At 39.1% G+C, this 23,729-nt stretch overlaps 1 protein-coding gene across 3 annotated transcripts in view; it reads right to left on the reverse strand.

Moving 5' to 3' along the window:
- Positions 1-23,729, reverse strand: part of TBL1XR1 (TBL1X/Y related 1) — a 169,508-nt gene that overhangs the window by 60,647 nt on the left and 85,132 nt on the right. For all 3 annotated transcript variants that reach the window (XR_013995750.1, XM_081087462.1, XM_081087463.1), the window contains exon 2: positions 13,584-13,658. The gene's annotated coding sequence lies outside the window, so the exon portion shown is untranslated. The remainder of the gene's footprint in view (positions 1-13,583; positions 13,659-23,729) is intronic.

Raw genomic sequence — 23,729 nt, forward strand, 5'->3', positions numbered from 1 at the left:
AGCCCAAGGCCTCAGTTTCCTGATCTGTAAAATGAGGGTGCTGAATTAGATAATCTGGAAGGGCTCCTCTAGTTGTAATGTTGAGGGATTCTATGGACAAATTTAGAAAGAAGCAATAAAATGTAGACTTCTTAACAGTGAAGTTTATATTGGAAATAGCAGGTGGAAACAGATGAAAAGAATTTTCATAAAATTTTGAACTGCAAAAGGCAATTACCTTTGAACTTATAACTGCTGTAAAGGTTTTTATGATAAACCAACCTTAATAGTATTACTATATAAACTAGCTTTAGTAATGATTGACCAAATTATGTCCTGAAAAAATCTATTCACCTTTGGTTAGCCAGACCACCCAAGTAAATCTAGAAAATAGTACAGGAACACCTTTGGCATAGTAATGACATCAAGTTACAAAGTGTCTCATAACTATCCTCAGTTAAGTAACTGAACAAAGAGTAAAATGACAAGAAAAATAATTAAACAATTATTTAACTTCAATATGCAATAAAATAACTATTATGCTTGTGATATCCTTCTTTGTTAATGAGTGTATGTTCCCTATGCAATCATTTTTTTCTGGTTAGGTCTCAAAATAGAAACTGGCTTTTCCGTTCCAACAACAAGGCTAATTAAAATGACTTTTTTTTTCCCCACTGGGTGACACAGAAACATAAAAAAGGGTGTCTTCGTGTTTAAAGTTTCTATACTGAAAGAAATCAAGCTTCTATCAGTAACAAATGATAGAAAGGCTCTGGTGCCTCCAAAACCAGTGGTTTTACAACTGTACTTTCCTAACTACAATTAACTGCCTGGGTCCCAGCTAATCCTCCAAGGTCTAATAAGTTGAATTGTAAGTTTTAAGTTCATGGGTCAGCTGATACTCTATGTTTATTTATTTTTTGCTTATGTTGATGCTATGCTTCTGACCTGGCAGACTTAAAACTCTAGAGACATGAGAACCAATAATCCAAACTCTTTCAGAAATCTACTCTATTAAAGGATGCAATGTCTATCTTAAAAAGATACCTTTATATATAAAAGTCTAAGCAACCAAACGACTGAACAACTGATCGCTATGATGCGCCCTCACCATCAGCGGGCAGAGGCTCAATGCAGGAGCTGCCCCCAGGTGATCAGTGCGCTCCCACAGCCAACCTTCCTCGGTCCCTCCCCCCACCCCAGCAGGCCGAACCTCCCGCGGTCCCTCCCCCTGGCCGGCCAGCCCCATTGCCCTGATAAGGGCAGCAGCCCAACTTCCTATGGCCCCTCCCCCTGCTGGCCAGCCTCCCGGAGCCCAGATCAGCCCTGATGGCTGGCCAGGCTGTGGGACCACACACATGCACAAACTCGTGAACCGAGCCTCTAATAAAGATATAATGAAACATTCAATGAGAAAAAAAAACTTGTTTTTCAATGCTTATTTTATACAAATTACCTAAGGGATTATAAAATAACTTGACATCCACACAATTCCATTAATTATTAATTTCAACATTTTACCTTGGCAATATGGTACCTAATATGTTTTTCAGAATCACTAATAAAATTTCTCTCTGGTTGGTAAAAACAGAGGCAAAAATAAAAGTCTTCATGGTTGTGACATATGTGTGTGTCTCAGAGAGAAAATCTGTGAAACAAGATTTTCCTTTATATTGAATATATTTTCCATTTTAATTTGGGTATTTGGATTTATAACCCTAACGAGTTTGTTATTAAAATAACCTTAAACTGAATGGCAAACAACAGAAATCAGGATGGACATGCAGAGCGTACTGCAGGGCTCTATTCTGAGTATCAGCTGTACCCAGCCATTTTCTCCATCTCCCTTACCTCCCCCATGACTTTTTCAGAGACTTAAACAGTAGCTTATTTACATTAAAATGTTAGTTTAACATTAGCTTATTACTAATAAAATACTATTACTAATGAGAAGATACTATAAGCAGCAGTTTTAGCCAATTTTTACAGTGTAAAAAAACTCCTGCAAAAATTTAGGATTATTGTCGTGGGTAAAATATTCTCCTCTAGGATGGTGCTGGTACCAAGATAAACAGTTAAAGAAAAATGTGATCTTTAAAATAACTAGCTGGTATGTCATGTGAAGCCCAATAGATTGTCCCTCACTAAATTTCTATCTCTAGAAAATATGTACAGCTGTAATTCTTTCCACCACTTTATATAAGTCAGCATACAATCTTCTCTAAGACCAAAATATCTCAGATATCAATAATACAGAATTCCTAGAACAATAAAAATGACTAGAGCTGGGCACAACATACCAGCCCATTTGCTTTGAGGTAGTTATAATACCTAGGAAAAATGGTAATGCTTTATATTATTGCAATACTATCCTATCTAATAAAGAGGGAATATGCTAATTGACTCTCATGCCGTCGCAAAGATGGCAGCATACACGGCTAATAAGGAGGGAATATGCTAATTGACTGTCCTGCCCTCAAAGATGGCGGCACCCACAGTCACAAGATGGCCGGCAGGGGAGGGCAGTTGTGGGTGATCAGGCCGGCAGGGGAGGGCAGTGGAGGCAACCGGGCTGGCAGGGGTGGGTAGTTGGGGGCAATAGGGCCAGCAGGGGAGCAGTTAGGTGTTAATCAGGCTGGCAGGCGAGCAGTTAGGGCGTGATCAGGCTGGCAGGCAGAAGCGGTTAGGGGCAATCAGACAGGCGAGTGGTTAGGAGCCAGCAGTCCCAGATTGTGAGAGGGATGTTCCCCGAGGGGTCCCAGATTGGAGAGGGTGCAGGCTGGGCTGAGGGACAACCCCCTCAGTGCATGAATTTCGTGCACCGAGCCTCTAGTTCAGGGGTGGGTAAACTTTTTGACTCGAGGGCCACAATGGGTTCTTAAACTGGACTGGAGGGCTGGAACAAAAGCATGGATGGAGTGTTTGTGTGAACTAATATAAATTCAAAGTAAACATCATTACATAAAAGGGTACGGTCTTTTTTTTTTTTTTTTTTTTTAGTTTTATTCATTTCAAACGGGCCGGATCCAGCCCGTGGGCTGTAGTTTGCCCACGGCTGCTCTAGTTGGAAAGATAAAAAGCCAAAAGACAGTGGCTCAGTCATTGAACGTCGACTGAGGAACCAGGATTCCTGGTTAGGACACATGCCTAGGTTGCAGGCTCAATGCCCAGTGTGGGGCATGCAGGAGGCAGCTGATCAATTATTCTCTCTCATCATTGATGTTTTCTACCTCTTTCTCCCTCTCCTTTTCTCTCTGAAGTCAATAAAAATACATTTAAATTTAAAAAAAGATAAAAGACCAAAAACAAGTTCAAGTCTGACTATTTTAGGTTACTAGAAAAATATGAAGTCAATATACTGTTAAGTAATTATATGTAACTTTTCATTTTCTAAAATATATCAACTGCTTAATTTTTTTAGAAGTTCTCATTTCAGGATTAGAGAAGAAAAAATAAAATGATCAGATTAATGGTTAAAATATCATCCCTAATAATTACGATTCACGTTTTAATTTTATTTTTCTCTCATTCTCACCGACTTTCAACTTATTCTGATATGTACATTCAACCTATCAGAATAGATTTCCTAAAAGTAAATTAAATGAGAAAAAATGAATTATTATTTTATAAATATTACTAGAGGGAGGAATTCGTGCATGGGGGGGTGGGGTCCCGCAGCCCAACCTGAACCCACTCCAATCCGGGAGCTCTTGGGGGATGTCCAACTGCCAGTTTAGGCCCAATCCCGTTGGACATCCCTCTCACAATCCAAGACCTCTAGCTCCTAACTGCTCACCTGCCTGCCTGCCCTAACCACTCTGCCAGCCTGCCTGATCCCCCTAACTGCCCTCCCCTGCCAGCCTGGTCACCCCTATTACCTTTCTAAAAACATTTTACCATCTTTACACACAATTGTATTTGACTTCCTTTTTGGCTTCTCCCTCTCACACAATTTTTCTCCTTTATGTAACACTTTTTCCTACTGACTCATTATTTATAAACTTTTCTTTCCTCCTTATTTCTTACTTCTTCCATCATCATCCTTATTTCCTACTTGTTCCGTCATCCTTCTTCCCATCTTTCTCCTATCCTCCCCCCTCCCCACATTCCTTGTTTCATCTTTACCCCTGCCCTCCTTTTCCTTCCTTCCCACCTTAATTTTTGTCTTCACTTCCTCCCTCAGACATGCTTTGCTCCCTCCCCCATTTCTTCCTTCTTCCTGTTCTCCTTAAAGCTCTACTGGCTCCCCTTTAAAACTTTTCTTCCCTCCCTCTTTCTCTCTCATCCTACCTTTCCCATACATTCTTCTTTACTTACTTCCGCTGTTTTAATATCTATCTATCTACCTGCCTAATTATTCACTATCATTTATCTTTTTTCTTTTCTGACTCCTACTTTTAAAATCTGTCCCCAGTACACAACTATACTTGATTTTCATTATAGCTCCTACAACTCACTCATACATCCTCTTTCCTTCTTTAACTCCGCTCTCTAGTGACTCCTTTATAAAGTTCTTCCCTCCTTCCCTTCTTAAAGCTTCCATTCGGGAAGTGGGGGTGGGGGGAGGGAGGGGGAGTTAACCCCCAGCCCAGGGCTCAGCCCTGGCCAGGTGTTCGCTGCTCCCCCTTCCCCAGCCTCCCTACCGCCGTCCTGCTCCCATTCCCTGCCCGGGACGCCTGGCCCAGCGAGGGTAGCCAAGGCCCGCATGGCCCGGGCTCTGCTGCTGCGAAGCAGGAGCGCCTCAGCCCAGAAGGCCTAGGACCGTCCAGCCTTCATCCGGGACCCGCCAATGGCCCGCATGCTTGGGACCACTGCCCTCCTCTCATGTCTGGGTGGGGCCCCCCACTCCACGCCACCTGTGTCCCACCCCTCGCCAGGTGCACCTGCTCTGCCGCCCCCTCCCCTAACCGCCCCCCCCCCCCCCCGGCATGTGCAGCCCCGCGTTTCCTTCCCTTTTCCATTCCTGTGTCTTTTTTTGTTTCCTTTCTGTATTTCTGTTTCTCCTCTCGGCCTGTCTGCATGCAGGCCTGCCTTCCTCTCTCTCTCGTTTCTTATCCTCTCCTATCATATCCTCTCCTACCCTGGGCCTTGCAGCTGCCTGAGAAGAGAGTGGGGACGCAGCCTTCTGATCCAGTCGTGATGTTGCAGTGTAAAGACAATTTGCATATTCCTCTATTATTATATAGGATACTTAATGTCGAATATTACGTCAATACCTTATAATAGCACTATATTTGTCTCTTAAAAGTTTATAAAGAACCACAAAATGCTGGAACAATGATTGTTTGCTTTTCAACTCTAAAACTCATTAATATACTGTTAACCATATTCCTAAAATAGAATATCTTTAAAAACAAATTCTAATCACCCAATTTGGCTAACAATTCTAGCATAAAAATTAAGCAGACTTCCTTCTTTGAAAAATGAATACATCACACTAAAAAAATGTGTTCTAAGCCATTATTCATAACTGACAATTGGTCAATTAAAAGAATGGAAAGAGAATCTAGTAATTTTCTCTAATAGCATTTTCAAAACTTGTTCAAAATAAGCAACCCCAGGGAGTCCATCTCCCATTAATCATACTTGATTCTGAGCATACTCTAATTATGTATCCATTCCCTCAGAATTTATGTATTATAAATTATCTTAATGAGTCTTTGCTGTGTCACTTTGAGGTAATCAAATTATTATGTGGATATATTTTGTCTTTTCACTTTTATTGTTTATATTCCTATATCTTTCTGCATCTAAACAGTTCAGAGCTCAGTGCACAGGCAGAAAAATATCACTGATCAATTCAAACTATTTTCAAATTTAAAGAAATAATATCAATTTTGATGAAACCATTAAAAACATATTAAGAGGAATATGCTTTAGAGAAATACTAACTACTAGTATATTTATAACATTTTATTATAAAAATGTACAGACATACAGAAAAAAATGAAAAACTGCAGAGCCACCACCAAGACTTTAAAATTAATATTACCTTGTATCTGTTTTCCCACATCTATTAACTGGTCTTAATTTTTGAAGCATTTTAAAAGAAGTTGCAGGCCTCAGTATAATTCCCCATATATTATTCTTCAGCTTGCCTATCATTAACTATAGCAAAGTAAAATGGTTTTTCTTTTAAAGAAAAATTTACACAAACAAACAATGAATACAAGGTAGCTGTACCATTCAATCAGTTTTGACTCGCATGTGCTCTTCCTAAGAGAACACAGGACATTACCAGTGCCCTAGAAAGTTGCCACACGCCCTTTCGCAATTAGTCCCTGTCCCCAATGCCCAGGCATCCAGTTCTAAGCCATGACAACTACTTCTTTCCAACATAATTTAGTTCTGCTTCCTCCACCCCATCTTTTAAACAGATGAAATTTGCATGTTTTTGTTTTTCGAACATCATATAAATGGAAATCATACATGAATGTCTTGTTTTATGTATGGCTACGTTCACTAAGCATGTTTCAAGGTTGCTATAGGCATCAATAAATAGTTTGTTCCTTTCCATTGCTCAATCATATTCTGTTGTACAAAGGCGGCACAGCTTGTTTATGTATTCTCATGTTGACAGACACCTGAACTGTTCTGAGGTGAGAGGGCGGCCCCATTTTGGCAGAGGTTATATAGGGTATTTGGTGCCCTGACTCTGTGGTTCTGGGACTTCCTCCCTCTTCCTCCTGCTGTCTCCATTACTCTGCAGCTGCTGTGTAGTTACGAACTCTGTCTTGGATTCCTCAAGCCATTGACTGCCAGTAAGCCAACAGGAACCTTCCCTCAGGCAAAACCATTAGACAGGAAATGCACCCAAGGCTAGTCCAGCGGCTACTTGTTTTGTTTGTTTGACAGTGCCCTCGTAATGTTTATTTCCATCATTATCCAGAGACCGTGGTCAGGGTGTGTGGAAGGATTTGTCTGATGAAAGCCAATTCTTCATTTTTCGAACTACACCTCCCTACTATTCTCTTGAACTCACTTGCTCAAGACTAATTGATATTCCTATTTTGGGGTTGTTGGCTTTTTTCCCTCTCAAAGACTTGATTAAGCCAGCCGCTTCAACAAAAAAACAAACTAAACCAGGAAAACAGGCCTTTGTCAGGTGCAGAGTATGAAAGCTGAAGGAGAGGATCCTGTACTCCTGTGTATGAACCAACAACGTCCCAAGACACTTTGGGGTGTCTATGTAGAACAGTGGTTCTCAACCTTGGCTACACATTAGAATCACGTGGGAATCTTTTTAAAATCCTGATTTCTGGGCCTCGTCCTCCAGAGATTCTGTTTCTTTGTTATGGGGTGGGGCCACAACATTAGTAACAAAGAAACAGAATTTCCGGATGATGAGGCCCAGAAATCAGGATTTTAAAAAGATTCCCAGGTGACTCTAATGTGCAGCCAAGGTTGAGAACCACTGATGTAGAACATACCCTAAGAAGCAAAGATTTGGAGAACTAAAGATATCAGCCACTGTTTGTGTCCCACACTAATCCTGAGTGATATATATGAGGAACAGACCCAAAGCAGCTCAGCAAAGGCCTTAAAAATGAACCAACAAACTTTGGAACCACTAGAGTAACAGAACTTGTAGTTTAAACCTAACCATACTGATCACCTGCTTTAATCAAAGAGAAAAATAATAATCATGCTCCCAAGAGGATACAATAAAAAAATCACAACATACAAAGAATCAGGAAATTCTGAACAATTCTGAAAGAAAAAGGCAATTAACAGATACCAATTTTGATATGATCCAGAGATGAGAATGATCAAAGACATTACGGAAGCTACTTCATCCACTCTCCACAAGATAAAGTACACAATGGAAAGTATAAAAAGAAATAAATGAAAACTTTATAAGTGAAAAATTGAGGGGAGAGGGAGAATGATTTTATAAGATAATAAATGTAGACAGAGGAGAGCCAACACTGAATAATTCATCTTTCTGAATAAGGGAATTCAAATATATGGGGGAAGTCTAGTTTTAATTTAAAAATTTTTTCCTGACAGTTTGCATCTTTAGTTCTTAACCGTAACGAAAACGTCCAGAGCAGTGTTCGCCAACCTTTCAGATCTCAGGGACCACTAGTGGACCACGGACCAGTGGTTGACGACCACTGCTCCAAAAGGTTTCCTTAAACCAGCAGTCGTCAACCTTTCGGACCTCGCGGACCACTCGGCCACCGCTGGTCTAGCGATCTCTAACCAAGAGGCTTTAATCCTATTCTATCTCCTCCACAGGTCCTGTGGAAGGTCATGATTAACCTTTAAAGAATATCCAGATTCTGTATAATTTGTTTGACAGAATTCTTTTTAAGTGCTGGACTGCAAATGAGGAGATCTGGTTCAAGTCTTGGTCTGTAACTCTGACAAAGTATGTGATATGGCATCATTTCTCTAAGCCTTAGTATCTCCTTTGCAAAATGAGGGCCCATTCAATGAGTAATGTCGATTTAGCTGTGAAATGTAGTCCCATGATCTAATTTTAGGAACTCTCTGAGGGTCATTCTAGTTTCCCCAGATCTTAGCATTAGCCAGGTTTTCATTGTACTAATTACTTGTTTCTGGCAAATAAGCATAATATATAGGTCAGGTAGCTGAGACTAGCAAAGTTTAGAACAATAATGTCACAATGCAAGCCACAATGCAGACCATCTAAATGTTAAATTTTCTACAGATAAGAAAATTTAAAAAGAAAAGATGGCGATTGAATTTAATAACAAATTTTATTTAACCCAATATATCAAAATATTTCTTATAATCAAGATTTTACTTTTTAAAAATTATCTTCAGATTCCAGCATGCATGTTATATTTGCAGCACATCTCAATTATGACTAGTCATATTTCCAGTGCTCAACAACTACATATGACTAGTGGCTACCACACTATAGATCACAGGTCTGCATGTAGAGGTGAAGGGCCAGGGGAGGGGAGGCAACAACAAACAAGGGCCACAGTGTCTCAATGAGTAATCTGCCATACACACACACACACACACCCCATATTGGTGGTGGTAATGAAGTCTGCCTTGTTACATGGCAGGGAGCTAAGAGCGCAGAAAGTCTGGTTTTGAAATAAATATCCATCTCTACTTTGGGTAGCACCTAAAAAATGGTAGATGTTATGCATCATTTAAAATTGATGTATTAACAAGTATTTATTTTTTCGGAAAGCCACTATCAAAAAGGCTCCTTCAGCCAAGACAATGAAGCATCCATAGGAATAAGAATAAAAACTACATGCAATAAACATCTAGTATTTAAATCCATAAGCTCACAATGACATCTTAAAATCCTCATTGGTCTACTTTTCCAGGATTCTAGGAAACAACCCAGTATTTTAAATTCATAATTAAAGGAAAGAATCAAGTATTTAGTATGCCTTTACTGTGCCACCAGGGAATCAAATATCCAATGAGGGAAGTTTCTCTTTGTAGAAATATTACAGATACTAAAGACTTGATTCAATTAGGATGTCAACATTCTTTACACTCATGGAAATAATGGATCAAGGCAATGATCAGCAGTGGCCACCTAATCTAACAATTAGAGACAATCAAATACTAGGTGATTCTTCAAGGAATTACATAACACCACCCATGAAATATGATGCCCTCCAAATAAAGCAAAAAACCCTGAATCAGATTAAGCTTTTACATCTAACTACCAATTTACCAAAATATACAAGGGAAAGAGATATTTTACTACAGGAATGCAATTAATGAAACACAAAATGAGAAAACCTTACAGGTTTTTCCCCTAAAAGGGAAAAATTAATAAATAGTTAAAAGCATAAGCTGTATATTCCAACCAAATACATGGATTTTGTTGTGATTCTGTAGAAACACTACTTATGAGTAGGTGAGGAAACAAACAAATGGTTAAATAATGATACTAAGAAATTACTGTCAAAAAAAAAAGAAAAAAGAAATTACTGTCATCATCTCATACCCATTAGGAGGACCACTATCCAAAAAATAAAACAACCCACAGAAAATCCCAAGTATTGGAAGAATGCAGAGAAATCAGAACCCTTGTGTAGTATTGTTAAGAATATAAAATGACGCAGCCACTTTGGAAAACAATATAAAGGTGCCTCAAAAAATTAAAACTAGAACTACCACATAATACAGCAATCTTACTTCGGTTATATAGCCAAAAAGATCTGAAAGCAATATCTGCACACCCAGATATTGCATACCCATGTCCATCACAGCATTATTCACCATAGTCAAAGGTACAAGCAACATAATGTCCACTGATGATGAATAAAGAAAATATGATACACACACACAATGGAATATTATTCAGCCTTTAAAAAGAAGAGAATCCGGTCACGTGCTATAGCATGCATAAACCTAGAGCACAATATGCTTTAAATAAGCCAGTCACTAAAGAAACATACGTACTTACAAAAAGTAGCTAAAGTAGTCAAACTAGTGTAAACAAAAAGTAAACTTGTTGCTAATGGCTGGAGAAGAGAAAGAATTGGGTACAGAGTTTCAATTTTGCAAAATGAAAAAGTTTGAAAAATCTGTTGTATAATAATGTGAATACAGTTAACACTGCATTTACTGCACACTTAAAACATAAATTTTATGTTTCTACCACAATTTTTAAAAAGCATATTTAAATTCCTTTTCAAAAAAGAAAAAACTCTCGATTTTTAAAGTATGATAATGGCATCTTGGTATATATTTTTAAATAATCCATATCTTCCATAGATACATAATAAAATATTCATGAATGAAATCATGTGATGTAAGTGTTGGCTTCAAAATAATCAGGTGTGTGTGTGCAGGGGGGGTGTTAATGGTAACAAAATGATTAAATGAAACAAAACTGATGAGTATTGCAGCTGAGAGTTTATTGTGCTATTCTCTCTAGTGTATATTTGAAATTTTTCACAATAAAAAGTTACAGTAATAATACACATCTGTTGGCCAATAGGTTCTATTAATGTAATAAAATAATTATAGAAAGTAGTATAAATCATTAATACAGGAAGGTAGCTATAAATCATCATGACTTGTTACAATTAGAGTTAAAATAACTTGTACCTAGGCAAGTAAAGAAAGAGACAAAAATGAATTATGAATCCCTCATGGTTATTATATCAAGAACAAAGTTGAGGGAGGGTGTGGGTGTGGTAGAGTTAACTGTTCCCACAAAGCATTCCTTTATGGGCACGTTGAGAGAAGAAAAAAAAAAGATAAGATACTACACAACGCAGGCATAACCCTGAACACTATGGCATTTTTCAGGTCCAGAGGAAAACCATCATTAGGGCCAATATCTATACATTTACAAGCATCATATGCAAATGTGTAGGAATGGCTTTTGTGTCCTCAGCTAGATTATAAGCAAATTTGTTGTAATTTTGCCCTTCATTTCTAATATACATTAACTACATAAACGTAAATTTCTGTGGTCGTGACTTAAAAATGATTTTCAACAAAACTGGCAAAGGTGAGATGATCTAATTTAAGATACAGTCTAAGAGTTGTTCCAAAAAGAAAAAAACAAAACAAAAAAACACAATACACATCCTGTGTGAGCAGCACATTTAAAACTTCACTTAAGAACAGGCACTTAGAAGAGACAGCCAGTTGCATAGGCACCTACATCTCAGAGTCCAAAAGCCTGCACAACTGATTCTCAAGGGAGACATGTCACAAACAGTTAAGACTCCAACAACCTACCTAGTAAACTAACAGGTTTCAAATGTGAACTTCAAACAAAACGCCAAGGGCAGATAGTCCAAAATGCCAAAGATGATTTACCATGGAGCTGCTTCTTACAATAGAAACTCTATAGTGCTCCAGAGGAAATAGCAGATTTAATGATGGTTAATGAGTCACCCAACCACCCGTAAGAACCCAGTGTTTCATAAATTAATGATGAACCATGTATTCCTTCAAGTTAGGTAAAGACAGAAAAAAAATAATTATGTTTCCCCCAACATTCTCCATTATCTGCTACGAAAGAGAGAGAGAGAGAGAGAGAGAGAGAGGAAAGCTGGGACATCTGAGAGAGGTGTTAATTTAGAATTCAAAAGATAAGTTAGACAAAGGAAATCCTCCTCTTATCAACAAACTGACAAATCCATCTTTAAAATGAATCATCTCCTAGGAATATTTTCACAGATAACTTATCTCACCCTATTATCCGGGTTTCAGTTAATTTTCAATTTCATACTGATGCATCTACCATTTCCCACAAAATCCTATAAACCTTTATCAGTTTCCATAGCTCCCTGATTTAATGTTTAATGTAAACATTTAAGTAAAAGTTGTTAAAAATTTTGATGATGTGCTATTATGAAATGGAAGATACTGTTTAAGTAATTAATTCTTTAAAAACAAAAGGTAAAAATTATCCTATTTATTGATCCCCCAAATACACAGCAATACCATTTAGATAAGGAATTACTTTTTGTAAGGGAGAATCATTCTGAATTCTAATCAACAGTGATGAGATCATTCTGCCTACAGCTAGAAATTTTGTCCAATTCTATCATCATATTTTATGAGTACTTGACAAAAGTCATCCAAGACACATGCAAGAAAGCAAGCAAATCCCAACTCCTACAGAGCCCAGTGGTCTTTCTGCTGTATAACACAGCTGACAGACTTTTATTCCACAAGGCTTCTGAGTGAAATTTTTAAATAGATAATAATGGTTCTCCTGAAGATTATCCACTAGCTAACAGGTAGAATTTCAGCCATTTAATTATAAATATAGGGTGTCCCAAAAAATACATACACACTCTAAGTAATTATAAAGGCAGTGTTTATTAAAATCCATTTCATTATCAAGTACTTTTTGGGGACCCCCTGTATTTGGATAAATGCAATATGCAAAATCAGGCTATTCTATAAGATGACAGACAAAAACACAAGTTATTACTGCCACTATAACTTCAGTTTACTATGGAAATTCTATTCCCAAAATAGTCTATTTGTTAAAATACAGTATCATCACAACATAATAATACTTTTCATCCTGATAACCATCACCAAGAAGTTATAAAACCTACAGATAATGGAAATCTTCAAAGTAAAGGTTTGCCTTTTTATTTTATACTAGAGGCCCAGTGCATGAAAATTCATGCACTGGAGGGGAGCGTGCGCCCTCAGCCTGGCCTGCCCTCTCTCAGGGACCGGGAGCCCTCAGGGATGGAAGGCGACCCAGTGATCAGGGGAAGGAAACACCCCCATCACACCTCTGCTGCTGCCACTGCCAGCAGTGCAAGCCTCAGCCAGCCCTGCGTGGCTGGGGGCTGAGGGCGGGTCTGGCTGCACCGCACACCTGCCACCCCTCCAGCAGGGTTGAAAGGACTGAGGGACTCCAGCAGGGCTGAGGGGCTGGGTGCCGCCATATTTGTGATGGTCAATTTGCATATTCCCTCTTTATAAATAGGATTAAGTTATCAAAAATATTTTAAGTGCCTTAAATTACATATTAAAAACATTTCTTTTATTTGGGAGCACATTATATTTTGTGAGATGTGAGAAACTTTCCTTAATAGATTGTTAAAAATAAGTGAATACTAAAAAGAGCATTAAAACACTCTAACATTCAGAGTGGGAGCAATTCTTACCATTGGCAGTGCATTGATGTGGGGATGTACAACTGAATATCCGGTACCACCAATCACAAGTTGCTGTTGCTGATGCTGAGAAAAAGGAAAGTAAAATATTCAGTGTGCCCTAAAACAAATTCAGTTTAAAAGATTCCTCATGCCAAATTCTACATATATGAAATAATCTTCATTTATGTCTTCAAGCTCTCCACCAATGACTATCTTTCTCCCCCTAAACAATTATAATCATAAACAATAGCATCAATTTCTGAATGCATAAGAAACGGCAGGCAGTGAATCTGTATAACATTCCTAAGACTGGCACAATGAACAAAATGAGACTCAAGAGATGAATCTGTACAAACTGACCCACATTCAGCTCAATTCATGCAAATATTATTGTAAAAGGGCCCAACATAGTATGCTAATAATCTACAATCATGAGCCATAAAGAATGGTACTAAAATTATATTCTATATATTGCTTAATAATAAAGAGAAATACATGACTGGTTTTGAAACAATTTCTATCAAAACTTATTAAACTTTAATCTCTTCAGAGTTTACATTTTGTATAGTTTCCCAGTCTTCTCAATTGCTCAGTCCCAGCACATTATCTTCCATGAACCCTTTTTGTAAATACAAGTCGTTTTTCACACCACCTGTCAGTGGTGACTCGTGGGAGAGACACTGACCAGTGCAGGTTCTAGAGCAGAGCACAGTTTCCTGTGAGAGCACAAGCTGATGCCACAGAAAGCAACGTAGGAGCTTTACCTCATACACCTTACAGGTAAATTAAGTCAAGAAATACCAAAAAGATTATGCAGCAAATACACTGAATAACTCAGAATTTAATCCCTTGAAGTTTGTTCCCCTCAGATTTTATCTGTAGTGGACTGGAACTCTCATTTGTGCTGATTGACAGCTCCATGGCTGTCTAAAACCTTAGTGCTACCATATAACTTAAGCCATAAGGAAATCTAGAAATTAAGAATTACAGATGGTTATATCAACATATGCTATCCCATCAGCCTCTGGTGTTTCAAGAGAGAGGAATGAGCACAAGGCTTTTTGGTATAAGACACTTGTGAGCAAGTTGGTAGATCCTTTCTATACCTATGGAAGAAATGTTCTATAGATATTATGATTGAGTCCAAACAATACTTAGATCACAGCTAGGCTCTGTTTACCTCAGGGTCATGTTATGAACATCCATTATTTTACTATGAATTTTTCATGAACCTTTGAGCTGTAAGCCATATAGGGTGACCTGTTATCCCCAAATCGACAGAGTACCCTTATCAGAAAAGAAGTTTGGGCATACATTCATTCTATTTATAAACTAGAGATCCAATGCACGAAATCCGTGCAAGGGGATCGGCACCCGCCGCTGCAGCTTTGTCCGGAAGGTCATCCAGAAGGACGTCCGGTCTAATTAGCATATTACGCTTTTATTACTATAGATAATTAACATGTGCTACTGAATTATGTACACTGTAAAACACACAAAACCACTTTTTAAAGGGGATTATTTATTTACAATGCTGTAGTATTGTTTAAAACATTCTAGTTTAATTTTTAAATGTCTTTTAATCATGATGATTTTATATCATTATTAACTAATATCTCAAAGCACATTTTACTCTTAGAGCAAGGCTTGTCAATACCAACATTGAATGCATGCCTATGTCAAATAGCTTTCCTGATACGGTAATCTCAATTTTTCAGCCATCTTCTCCAATGATTAGATCATGGCAGGGGAAAGCTCATTTTAGTAGTTTGTATCAGCTCTACCATTTTCTTGTTTCCTATTCTTTTTCTTTTCTTTTTTTAAATATATTTCTATTGATTTTAGAGAAAGAGAAAGGGAGAGGGAGAGATAGAAACATCAATGTGAGAGGAACACTGGTCGACTGCCCCCGGCACGCCCTCTACCTGGGATCTAGCCAGCAATCCAAGCATATGCCCTGACCTGAAATCAAACCAGTGACTTCTTGGTGCACAAGTCAATGCTCAATTCACTGAGTCACACCAGCCAGGCTTGTTTCCTACCCTTACTAATGTTTCTTATACTCAGTTTCTTTGCAGGAATCTTTTAAGTTATTAGGTTTTTGTGGAGTCTGGTTTAAATTACATAATGTAATTCATAAATCTACATACTCAAACACAAGCAAACTGACAGTAGCAATCTCAAATACATGGCAAATCTCAGAAATGGAATGAATGAACGGGAGTGTCACTGTTGCTTTGTGGAAACCCCCTACTCTTCTGAAAACCATTACGTACATATGTTATACATGACTCTGATATCACATCCAAATAGGGGTATAAATTTGAACCCCTACATTAAATATAAATAATTTTTCAATCTAAAATGAACATAAATAGACTAATAGAGCACTGTATCCCAATGGATACTTGTTTTTACTACTGGGACATGTACACACACAACACACAAACATACACATCTACCTTTGGAAAATACTAATTAGATCAGGGGTCCTCAAACTACGGCCCGCGGGCCACATGCAAATACAAATATTGTATTTGTTCCCGTTTTGTTTTTTTACTTCAAAATAAGATATGTGCAGTGTGCATAGGAATTTGTTCATAGTTTTTTTTTAAACTATAGTCCAGCCCTCCAACGGTCTGAGGGACAGTGAACTGGCCCCTGAATTAGATCATTCCAGCTATTAGACTTGTTCCTCCTCTTCCTGGATCTCTTCTCTTTTCTGTTATTAGTGAGTCTCTCATCACTCTCCTATGCCTCGAATCTCAGTTTCTCTAGTTATCTTTTCTCTACCCTTGTTTTCTTCATTTATTCATTTAATTTTACCTATTAGACTATTGTCCTTAAGGGAAAAATCACAATAGTGACTTAATAAATATTTAAGTCTACGATTTGAAGCTTGTATTACTCTGTGGGAAATAATGAGTCAATAGGCCTGCCCACTTGCACATACATACAACCTGAAAAAGTGAGGAATTTCTAAAAAACATAAACATATACAGGGCTCTATTTTGGATTCTATATTAGATGTTTTCCTAGCCGACTCATTTACCTATGCTCCAGGCCAGGGGTGGGCAAACTTTTTGACTCAAGGGCCACAATGAGTTCTTAAACTGGACCAGAGGGCCGGAACAAAAGCATGGATGGAGTGTTTGTGTGAACTAATATAAATTCCAAGTAAACATCATTACATAAAAGGGTACGCGGGCCATAGTTTGCCCACAGCTGCTCCAAGCCATTATACTGTGCATTTATAAAAACAACACACAATTCTTCATCTTATAAGATAAACATCCAAATTTTAAGATATAATTATGCCTTTTACAAAAATATAAAGTGTATTTAAGGTAACCTGACAGAATGTATATTAAAACTATCTGTATTAAAGTCATTCAAGTTGTCCAAAAACCAAAATCATGTGTATCCTTTACATCTGCCCTTTTTAATCTCACTTGCTGAATCTCCTCTATTTTCACCATTATCAGATTGTCCTCTCTCTCTGTTCTCTGCACTCTGGCTGCCATGACAATGCTCATTCCTTCACCAGAATGTGCTTTAACTTTGGTTCTGCCCCTCCAGATTCAGCCCAAATCAGCTTCCTCCTTGTCTGTACACCACTTTCTGGAGAAAGAAATCTGCACCTCTCTTACCACAACTTTGTAGTGCCTTATTCTGTCATTAAGCATCCCCTTATCAGACTTCTGGAGACCAGATTGATCGCTCATCTTGTTGACCCACCACAGAACTAAGAATAGTGCCCTGAACAGACATAGTTCTTAAGATATATGTATGTATTCATTATGTGTAATGTTATAACATCTCTATGTGTAAAAATAAGCACATACAGAATCTATAACTATCTATCTATCTATCTATCTATCTATCTATCTATCATCTATCTGTCTATCTATCTAAAGGCTAAGTGTCCATCTGTCTGTCCGACTGGTAGCTATGATGTGCACTGACCACCAAGGGGCAGACACTCAATGCAGGAGCTACCATGATGCCCACTGGCCATTTAAAAATAAACGGCACCACAGACCTGGTGCCAACAAACCAACACTTGGCTTCCCACAAGTGGGGCACAGGCCCCGCCACCACCCAGAGCAACACCCCACCCCATGGTGCAAAATGTGGCCCCCAGCCCAGCCCAAAAGAAACTGTCACTGTGGGCACCAGGTAATGAAGTCACATAGCAATGCCTGGCTTTCTCTCCTTAGAAACTAGCCTCCTTGGAATTTCTTCAGCCCATGAACCAGACTTGCTTTATAGCCAGGTTCAAACATTTTACAGTTTAACCAAATGTCTGTGAAGCATTTTCCCATGCCTCATCTCATTTGATCCTCCAGAAGTCTTGGAGTAGGTAGAGAGGAGACTTGGTAGAATCCTATTGCCTTTTCATTAGCCAGAAAACAGAGATTTAGAAAGTTTAGAAACTTGACCCAACTGGAAAAAAGTAAGAAATGTGGAACTTGAAAATGACTTCAGGTTTTCTCACTGCACAGAATATAGTCAAACACTGCTACAGTTAAATATTTTACCCTTTGTTCTCCCTGAGTGATCTATAATAATATTCTGCTTCATGTTGATACTTACTGCTGTGTTGCTGACAATTACTTGAAAGAGAAGTTGGGGTGTTTCACTGGGCTAGAAAAAGTTTAGCTAAATCAGAAAGCAGGTCTAATTAACAAGTTTATTCTGTATATATAAAAGGCTAAGTTGACTCATGCATGCACGATACATATAAAGCTCTTGCTGGTGCCAAATGCATGCTTGTGTTTCGATCTGTCATTATCGATTGTGAATTTGGTTGACACTTCTATTATAGAGAAAGGGCGAATAGTGATATTAAAATATTTCTTCTAATTAATTTCCTTTCAATGTGCACGAATCCATGTACCAGAACACTAATATCCTATCTAATAACGAGGGAATATGCTAATTGACCCTCACACCATCACAAAGATGGCGGTGCCCACAGCCAATAAGGAGGGAATATGCCAATTGCTGCCCCGCCCTCAAAGGTGACAGCACCTACAGCCACTGAGGGAATATGCCAATTGACTGCCTCGCCCTCAAAGATGGTGGCACCCACACAAGGTGGCAGTGCCCATCCCCTCAGTCCCGCTGGGGCAGTAGGCGCATGGCAAGGCTGGGCCACATGCCTGCTTCCAGAGACCCCCAGGCCCCTTAGCCCCCCAGGGCCGGCTGTAGGCAAGGCAAGCCTCGGATGTCAGCTGCCCAGCCATCTAGGGCAAGCCGTAGGCACAGGCAAGCCTCGGGTGAGGCTCAGGTAACCAGGGCTGTCTGAGGCTTGCGCTGCCGGCAGTGGCGGCAGCTGAGGTGTAATGGGGCGTTGCCTTCCCCTGATCACTGTGTCGCCTCCCGCCCTGAGGGCTCCCGGACTGTGAGAGGGGACAGGCCGGGCTGAGGGGACCCACCTCTCCAGTGCATAAATTTTCATGCACCGTGCCTCTAGTATATGTACATAAAAGCCCAGCGACCAGAACGGCGGAATGACCAGAATGACCGGTCACTATGATGCACAGTACAGCGGCCAACCGGCCCAAGCTGGGCCCGGATCGCCCCCCCTCAAACCGCCCACAGCCCCTCCTCCTGGATGTCCCCACACCCAATCAGGCCCCTCCACCCCAATCAGGGGTGGCACCAGCCGGCAAACCTCCCGCATCCCCTACCCCCTTGCCAGCCCAGCCCCTATCGGCCCCCATCGGGGCAGGCTGGCCGGACCCCACCTGTGCACAAATTCGTGCACCAAGCCTCTAGTTGAAAATAAAACATAGTAGAGACTGAATTATAGCAAATAAATCATATTGGTTAGGAAAAACTACTCAGCTTTCTGTTTGTTGTAGAAATGCTTAGGAAAGCCTGGCTATATCAATACTTGTAGGAAGTAACCAATAAAGGCTAACCTTCTGCCACTAAAAAGAAAAAAACAAAAGAAAAAACAAATTCATGAGCATATAACCACATAAAATCAGCATTAAACAACTATTTTGTTCTACATACACTATACCTATTTGTTTTACTTTTTGTACTGAAATTAATGTTTGTAGGCTTTGGTTTTACTCCTAAGCAAAAAGCTTTGCTTTCAGAACATTTTACCTAAAATGACATTAATTTTGGAAAAGGCTTTCAAATAGACACTGCTGACTCAGCAGACATCTTTCAAAATCTTCCACCTACATATAATTAGGATTTTTTAATATGCAAAACTTCTATAAAATAGTTCAACAGCATATTTTGACTGATTTTTAAAAATACTACCGTAAAAACTTTAGAAGTAAATTTATTTGACTCATAGATCTCTTTGAAAAGGTAATGGATTACAGATCCTTTTCCTAAGAAAAGGTACATATTGTGGCATAATCTAATCTAGAACCTAGTGGTCAATAACAAATTCAAGAAGGTGTACTTGCTATCCTTAAGAAAGAAAAGGTACAAATGAATTACATAAATTGGGGAAATCATCCCAAGAATTAAGAGAAAACAATGATCTTGCCATAATTAACGTGCTTAGAAAGTTTCTTATTAAATGAACTTGGGGGCAAAAAAACAAAAAGGTCACATAAAAAGTCCAAAATAAATTGCTTAGCACAAGATGGCTTAATACAATAAACAAATAGTGATTACTTTCAACTGAAACAACTAAGAGAAGGATATATTTGTACACTGAAGTTTCAACTAAATCTTCTCAATTGCACTGATCCATTTAACAAAAGACTTATTAATTGCCTTCTTCAACTTGGCAATATCTAATATCATACGAAGCATTCATCAAAGCCTCTAAAACATTATAGCCTGTGCTCTCCTCCTCCCATTCTCAATCACACACCCACACAATATTCTAGACAGCCAGTGGAAAAGGGGAAGGAGCCGTAACAGAAGGGATATCTTAAAGAAACTGACAGAGAGATCAGATCAGATTCAAAGGCCCAGTAGTCAGACCAAACACAAGTTCACCATCATTTGCTATGATTTTCACTTTCCTTTGTTATTTAAGTGACTTAGGGAAAATGGATTCAAGAGTTGTATATTATGATCCCAATTTTCTAATCTATATATAAAACGCCAGCAACCAGAACATCTTAACCACTGAACGACCGGTTGCTATGATGCCCACTGCAGCCAGAAAACTACCGGATCAGGGGGTGGGCCAGCTGGCCAACCTCCCGTGGCCCCTCCCCCCAGCTGGCCCTGCTCCCGATGGGCCCTCACCACCCTGATCAGCCCGCAGCTCCTCACCCCCTCCAGCCCTGCCCAATTGCCCCCCCCCAACCCAATAGGGGGCAGGCTAGCCGGCCAACCTCCTGCAGCCCCTCCCCATGGCCAGCCCTGTCCCCAGTCACCGCCCCCCCCCACACCCCAATCAGGAGCGGGGCCCACCGGCCAATTGCCCACGACCCCTCCCCACAGCCAGCCCGACCCCAATCGGGACCGGGTCGCCCAGCCAACCTCTCGCTGTCTCCTCCTCCCGACAGGCCTGGCCCCAATCCACCTTGATTGGAGCCAGGCCAGCTGGACCCCACCCATGCAGGAATTCATGCACTGGGCCTCTAACTGGATATTAGAGCACAAATCCACATAAAAAACAATTTAAACATACATTTTAAAAAATAAATGAAATCAATATGCATTGATGTCTAATCATACAATTATTACTTCAGCTGAGTTAGTTTCATTGGTAGCATCACCTGTAGTTGGATTTTATATTAGATTTATACAAAAAAAAATATTGTGCAGGAATAACACAAAAAAGTACTAGTACTCAAAAATTTTCCTGTCAAAGAATTAGCAATGCAATGAAAACCAATAAAACCACAAATTCTCTTATACTAAGACACAAAGTTTTTAAAATTAAAGTTTGGTTTGGGCAGTTTTAAGTATTATTAAAAATTAAATTGATTTTTTAGGCACTAACATCTACCAATCAAAAGTTTCTAGTTCACTAACTATCAATGATTGATAACTGAGCATGGAGAAAAGGCTTAGACTCACATGTTAGCTGTGATATTAGACAGGTGATATAAAAGTGTTTGACTAAGCACACACTGTTGTCAGTTACTTTGAAAAAAAAGTGGTACATCAACAATATGTAACTGTAACTAGTTTCTTTTTCTCATCCAAAAAACTGTTACTAAATTAATGGTGGGACTTATAATTTATTATGCCTTAGAAATATGACAGATATGACATTGTTTTCTTAACACAAAGCTGATGGCAGCTTAACATTTATAAAAGCGATTTGGGAGGAAGAAACAAGTAGACGGGTGAGGGGAGGCAGTAGGAATAGTATAAGGATGTAGGAAATTATAGGATAAAACAAAATCAAACTTTGCCTTTTCCAAATTTGCTTAACACTACATAGGCAGTACCTTGGCACTTAAGTTTCAAGAAAAAACTGAGATAATTCCCAAATCTTTTTAGGTTTTCTCACTCTTCCCAAGGGTTAAACATTTGATTCAAGATATCAGCTATTCAAGAACATGGAACAGCTAATTAGGCTAGGACAAGACAGAAATCATTCTGCTGAACAATACTAGTATACTCCCAGCAGAAACAAAAACAATTCTTGCAGGGATGATGGGTCTTTGGTTAACTGCCCTACAGAAATCCCTTCCCAGATTCTAACCTAGCTGTGACACTCAGATTTCATCAGTCTAGGGTAGAATCTGTACATTGGTTGCATTTTAAAGCTCCCCCATGAGATTCCAATGGGGGTTGGGAACCACTGGAATATATGGCAGGAAAGGGAAGAATAGGGAATTTTACTAGCAGATTCTAATTACTATTCTTGTGGGGTGAAGAAGCCCAAAAGAATCACTTCTTTCAAATATTAGCATTGCAAAGTGAGTGCTTTTCAGAATTATAGTGGGAAACACACTGTATCAAGCAAATTAAATGCTATTAATTTGATTTTAAGATCAGCAATAGGAAACAAAAGATAAACTCAATCCCCCTCCCCAAAAATGAATTAGAAAAGGTAATAAGGACATAAGATCACAAAATGGAGGTTATCATAATAAAAGAGCATAAAAGGGGCATTACTGGTACCTACATTTAGATAAGAGACACATAAAGACCAAATGAGACTGAACTCTGTATGACAACACTCCAAGTAGTAAGTAGAAATTATAGGAAGATTTTTCTTCTACTCGATATAATGAAAAACTGTTATGCAAATCAATGGAAATATTTAAACAAAACCCAGATCTATCATTCACTGAGAAAGTTATTACAGTGGAATATACAGGGCTGTGTATGTGCCCTGTCTGATTCCTTCCATCGGCGTTCCAGTGTGCCATCACGATAAGGCACCAGTAGCACCTATGGCACCTTTGTGCGACGTGGACTCCAGTAAGACACATTAGGAAAAAAGAGAAGCCATGTTACAGTACTGGGGGTTCAGAGCCTGAACTGTGCAGCCACACAGCTTGGATTTCACTCACAACCAAGATCTAACACTAAAGTTACCTCTCTGTGCCTCAGTTCTTTCATCTGTAAAATAAGTTGCTATGAGAGCTGAATTTATAAAGTGCTAAACATTGCCTGGCATAGGATTCTAATGTGATCATTTTAGAATAATACACAGAAGTGAAAAGGAGCCCTTTCCTGTGAGAAGACACAGTCCCCTACCAGGGCAATGGCTTGGTGGACAGAGGGTGGCCTGGGTGTTAGCACCACTGGTCTCTGGCTGTGCACTTCTGTACAAGACACAAACTGCCCATTAATATTCTGCTGGGCTGTGTGCTACTATGACTATAGTGTCCAGTCTTACTTTGTCTTTTGGGAGTTTACATAATAGCATAACTACTCAAAGAAAAGATTAATCACTGATACTACTTTTAAACTATAACATATTTGGAGTGTGCCCAAACATGGCAGTGTAACAATTACCACACCTGACCTCTCACTGAAGCAGAGAGCCTGTCAATTACACTGAAAACTGTCTACGGAAAAACTTCAATATTTCTCTGCCATCTTCAACTTTCACTTTGTATTAGAAAAGGATAAGCTTAACTTTTTTTTAAACACTAAGAACCTAACAGCAGATGATTAATAAAATGAAAACTGTCGTTCAGAAGTATTAAGGACACAAAGAGAAAAAAATATATTTACATTAAAGTAGGTGTTGGG

This window comes from Myotis nattereri (assembly GCF_964212035.1).
Source record: "Myotis nattereri genome assembly, chromosome: 3".
NCBI lineage: Eukaryota > Metazoa > Chordata > Mammalia > Chiroptera > Vespertilionidae > Myotis > Myotis nattereri.